A 6,000-nucleotide genomic window follows, 5' to 3' on the forward strand; every position below is an offset into this window, starting at 1 on the left:
AGTTCTCCTTGTTACGGCATTTCTGAACAGCCATACCGAAGCTGCCGGTAGAGGAGCTGAACCACCAAACGATGGAAGTGTTTACGAATCTGAAAAGCATGGAGGTTTTCCGTTCCCACCGCGCGCCGCCGCGGTTTATAACTTGCTTGTTTTATTATAAGCTTTGTTTGTTTTGGCCTTTCTTTTGTCCTGAGTATCAAAAGATGTGTCTTTATTACAAAGCCACAGAAGAAGAAGCTGGTCCATATGCTCAAAGCGTTGCTAAATCCCCTAATGTTCCATGATTTCATAATGTTGCTATATGGCTTGTGTGTGTGTGTGTGTGTGTATATATATATATATATATATATATATATATATATATATATATATATATATATAGAGAGAGAGAGAGAGAGAGAGAGAGAGAGGATGTATACTATGAGAATGACTAACTTATATAAGAATGATGAGAGTGATCAACAACCATTAGATTAAAAATAGACGGTTGAGATTAAAAACACACATATGCACATCACCTTATTATATCATCGATTGTCATAAATTTATTTCCCTTTTCATCTTCTTCTCCTCACAATCGGTAATTTCGTTTTCAGACTTCTTCTTCGATTCCTCTCCACGGCTCTTCCACTCCCACCATTATTATAGAATTTGAGATAAAAAAATCATTAACAATTGCTTCATTAATATTATTATATTCATCAAAACAGCACATAAATTGCATTTGATACAAGGTCATTAACAACAACATGCCTTTTTTTTTACACCTCTCTAATATCAATTTTAAGCATAAATTTCAACACAAAATCCCTATATTGAAATTAGAAGACAATTTCCAAAAAAAAATTAGATTGAAATTAGAATAAATTAGATTGAAATCGAAAAAAAATTCAAAAGTAAAATCTCTAAATCTGATGGGATGAAGAAGAATGTCCCAAAAAAAAAAAAAATAGATGGAAAGAAGAAGCTTTTCGATGTTGTTCTAGAAAGAAGAAACCTTTTTATTTATCTCTTTTTATTTGGATTTCTGATACAAAAAATTCTGAAATTCCACTAGTTTTGATAAATAAGGTTCTCTAATAATATTTACAACAGAATTAATCAAAGCGAGTTAAAAGCGATTCCCCTCAATTGATATGTTGGGGCCTCAATTGAAGAAAATTTTCATCTGCAAAAAGAATTAAATTACTAACCAATTGTTACATTCACACACATACGCTAACAAATTAAGAATGCTGATTAGACTTTTTTTTAAGGCAGATAACTTTATTAAGAGAAAATTAGAGCACAAAATATGTCCATGAAGATAGAAATCATGCCACATGAACCTTCTTCATTTTAAAAGTGAATACAACTATTAAAATGACCCAAAGGATATCACTTAAAAATTTCAATTTGGTTAACCAAATGTATAATTAATTAGCTAGTCAACCTTTAAAAATACTCAACTATATCATATTATCATTTACCTATAATAAGCATTATCCATTTATTATTTCTTTTGTTCAATTAATTAGCTAGTCAACCTTAACCCACAACCCTAAATGGAAACCACATGTTAATATATTTAAGACCATGGCTCCACACCACACAGTTTTCACACCAACTTATACCTTAATTTTTGAAAATCATTTTCCTCACGCAATTACACATTTAACTAGACTCTTGACCCGTGCTACCGCACGGGTCCTACCGCTTAGAAGTTAATCGAATAAGTTGCAACAATGTAACCATACATAATTAATAGAAGTTTTATAAACATTTAAAAGACCCGTGCTCAAATAGACCCGTACATTACAATTGACAACACAACATCACTTTTGAAATTCGGTGAACATCGAGAGAAAAAAAAAGGATAACACCTTGAAATATGTTACAACTTTTGTTATTGCGGTTGCATTCTCACTATATTAAGGAAACCATTCTTAGAATTTTAAAAAAAAATTAAAATTTGTAGGCATAAACTTTGTGTTAAAAAAAGGATAGAATAATAAGTTGCATCAATAAGGGACTTCTTATTGCGGATGTATTGTCACTATATTAAGTACATCATTTTATGAAGCTTAAAAAAATATTTTGTAGGCATGTTGTTTGTGTTAAAAAAAAAGGAAGAATAATGACTTGCATTAATAAGATAGAAGTTTAGTCACAATAGCCTAAACTATAATAGTTGACTTAAGATCTAACGATTGATTTACACGATCTTCCGTTGTTTAGTATTTTGATTTGAAAATCTCGCAACTAAATTATAAGGATATGACACCAATATATAGAAAGTATTACATGTGAATGATCATTCACTTCTTGCGGTAATAATTCTTATTCATTGCAGTCATGAAAGCAATTCTTGTCAAATGCTTTGTAATGCATTATGACGTTTCCAATTCCAAAAGTTGTTAGTGCATATCATTAAGTTCCATAAATATTTGAAATTCGAATTGTAGGTCTTTAAATGTGTTTTCAAATTCGACCGGTGTCGTCTATAAGCTATAAATAATATCATTAAGTTCCATATGAATGACGTGATTGAAGAAGGTTTAGTACTTGCAAATGATATTTGAAAATCTCGCAACTAAATTATAAGGAGACGACACCAATATATATAAAGTATTATGATGACATCTTGTCATTACGTAATTTTATATGTATTTTAGCACAAAAATGGAGTTCACAAGGAGACTTATGCGGCAAAAGAGCGAGAAAAACTGAAGGAAACGCAAAGAAATAAAACGTGTCACGATTTGGTACAAACGTGACGCGATTTGGGAAGCACAAGAAGCCTTGTTTCGACATTATGAAAACGTGTCACGATTGGTAAAACGTGACACGATTTGGTGAAACCCTAATTCAGTTTCTTGCTCCGAAGGTAAAAACGTGTCACGATTCACTTAAAACGTGACACGATTTGGGCGATATTACGTGCCTATTTATGCCGAAGTCTATTCCAAAAACAAGGGTTACGAATTCTAGAGAGCCAAGTGCGATTTTGCAACCGCAAGAAAGACCGGGAGGACGATTTCTTCATCTTCCAACCACTTTGTGTATGTTTTATTACCTCTAATGATTATGTTATTTGTAAACATTATTATGAGTAGCTAAATCCATTAGAGGTTAGGTCCGAGATGATTCGTTGTAACCCTAATTGAGATATTATGTTGTGAAACTCTATTTATTGTGAATGATATTCTAGTCTTTATTCAATTCAATTGTTCTTAATGCTTTTTATATCCCGATCAAATATAAATATGATTTTGTGAGAATGAATGACTACCGACCATAGCTTTCTACTTAGACCTATTGAATTGTTCTAATAAACATGGTTAGTCTAGGAATGGATAATCGTTTATTAGTGATGTTAGGTTAACGTGCTTTAAACCTTCAAAGATTATTAGACCACCTAAGGGATTAGGGGCTGTAGTTTAAGAAGAGGGTCCTAACTCAAGGGATTGATTAGGACTATTTTGTTAACTATCGTGGGATTAGAAGATCATTCATACGAATAGGTGCAACATAACAATTAGGGGAACATAGATGATTCGAAAGACCTAAACTCATCTCTCTCTTATTCTTGAAAACCAATTTATTTTTAGCAATTACTTTTATGCAATCAAACCAATCTATCGCCTAGTGGCAAATCAAAATAACCTTTATACATCCTAAAATACAACGTAGTTGAATTATTGAGATTAAAAACGATCCTCGTGGGATCGATATTTTTACTACTTCGATAGTATTTGGTGCACTTGCCAGAGATCTATCAAGTTTTTGGCGCCGTTGCCGGGGACTTGTTGAATTATTTCAACAAGGCAATTACGTTATAATTTAGGGTTTTTGCAATTTAATTTTTCTCGTTTTTAATTTTTTATTTTTCGTTTTCATATTCACTTGATTACTTTGCGTTGTGCGGTGCTACTAAGGTATTTTGCTGTTTATGCGAGGTAAACGAGCTCGGACGACTTAGAGTACGATCCGGAAATTGAAAGGACTGCTAGAGCACTTCGGAAAGCTGTCCGATCGCAAAGGTTAGCTCAATCCGTTCCACCGGTGTTCGAGAACAAGTACCGGAGCAATTCTCAAGTGAATGCGAAACAATCTCTTCTCCTAAATCTGCAACTATGGAAGGGGAAGGAGTTGTACCACCAAGACCTAAGCTTGGAGACTACGGGTTAGCCACTCATCGCGGTCAACCGACCCACACTTTTCAACCGGCTAACCCCGTAGCGTTCGACATCAAGACAACTGTCCTCAACGGTTTGAGGGACAAGCAATTCGATGGGACCGAAGCTATGAGTCCGCATGAACACTTGAGCCGCTTTGCCGAAACCTGCGAGTTTTGTGTGCAACCAGCCACCGTGAAGCACGAAGAAGCGAAATTTGTTCCCTTTCACTTTGACGGGAAGAGCAAAAGATTGGTTGCTAACAATTCCAAACGGAATTTGTCCAAACATGGGAAGAGTTAGAGCTGAAGTTCTTGGAGAAGTACTTCCCTATGTCTAAGTATTGGGACAAGAAGATGGAGATCTCTAACTTCAAGCAAGGAGAAGGTGAATCATTGTATGATGCTTGGGAGCGATTCAACTTACTTCTTAAGAGATGCCCTAATCATGAGTTCACCGAGAAGCAATACCTCCAAATCTTCACCGAGGGGGTAACACCAAACACTAGAATGTTCTTAGATGCTTCCGCGGGAGGTAGTCTCAAGAGCAAAACTGATCATGAAGTCCAAGCTTTGATAGAAAACATGGCTGGAAATGAGTATCGTCTTGAAGCTAAGAAGAAGGAAAGAGGAGTGTTTGGTGTGAGTGAACAAACCGCTATCCTTGCTAACCAAGCAGCTATGAACAAACAAATTGAAGCTCTAACTAAGGAGTTGCGGGGGCTTCACTTTGGCTCAAAAGCAACAACAAGTAGCTGCAATCAAGTGTGACTTATGTGGTGAAGAACATCCCAACGGTGAATGCGTTCCGAAGGATCAAGTGAAGAAGCTAACTTCATGGGAGGATATCAAAGGCAGAATCAATACTACAATTCAGGCATTAATAAGCATCCCAATCCGAGCTACTCAAATAACAATGCTTTGAACTCTCGGATGCTCACTCCTCCTCAACAACAACAAAGGAAGCCATCGGCTCTTGAGGAAACTATGATGAACTTCATGAAGATGACTCAAGGCAACTTTGAAGAGATGAAGAAGAGTCAAGAAGCTGAAAGAAAGAACAATGAAGCTTCTAGGAAGATGCTTGAAACTCAACTCGGGGCAATTAGCTAAGCAATTGGCTGAACAAAACAAAGGCGGATTCTCGGGTAACACTAAAGATAACCCTAAGAATGAGTCTTGTAATGCTATTGAATTGAGGAGCAAAAGGTTTTGACACCTTTAGTTCCAAAAGCTCCAAAGAAGGTTGAAGAAGTGGTTGAGGTGGAGGAGAATGATGTAGTCGAAAAAAATGATGAGGGTGTAGTTGAAAATGAAAATGATCATGGAGTAGTTGAGAATGAAAAGAAGAAAAAAATAGAGGGAGATAAAAGTGAGAAATTGATAGATGAAAACTCAATCTTGAGGAAGTCAAAGAGTCAAATCTTGAAAGATGGAGACAAGCCACAAATTATTCCATCATATGTGAAGCTTCCTTATCCTCATCTAGAGAAGAAGAAAAAGAAGGAGGAAGGACAATTCAAGAAGTTCATGCAACTTGTCTCACAACTTCAAGTAAATATCCCTTTCAGTGAGGCTCTTGATCAAATGCCTTTGTATGCCAAGTTCATGAAAGATTTGCTAACAGAAGAAGAAAGCCTAAAGATGATGAAAATATTTCTCTTTCCGAGAATTGTAGCGCCATTCTTCAAAAGAAGCTACCACCTAAGCCGAAAGATCTGGTGCTTTTACTATCCCTTGTTCAATTGGACCGGTAGACATTGGAAGAGCTCTATGTGACTTGGGAGCAAGTATCAATCTGATGCCTCTTTCTATGATGAAGAAGCTTAAGTGTGGGGAACCAA

At 35.7% G+C, this 6,000-nt stretch overlaps 1 non-coding gene across 1 annotated transcript; it reads right to left on the reverse strand.

Moving 5' to 3' along the window:
- Positions 1–4,504: 4,504 nt before the first annotated feature.
- LOC146896795 (small nucleolar RNA R71) lies at positions 4,505–4,611 on the reverse strand. The gene has a single exon (XR_015024404.1). It is a non-coding gene; the product is annotated as a small nucleolar RNA R71 (small nucleolar RNA).
- Positions 4,612–6,000: the final 1,389 nt, after the last annotated feature.

Source organism: Medicago sativa, chromosome 8 (genome assembly GCF_051527215.1).
Source record: "Medicago sativa cultivar Bolivia chromosome 8, Bolivia_mono, whole genome shotgun sequence".
Taxonomy (NCBI): domain Eukaryota; kingdom Viridiplantae; phylum Streptophyta; class Magnoliopsida; order Fabales; family Fabaceae; genus Medicago; species Medicago sativa.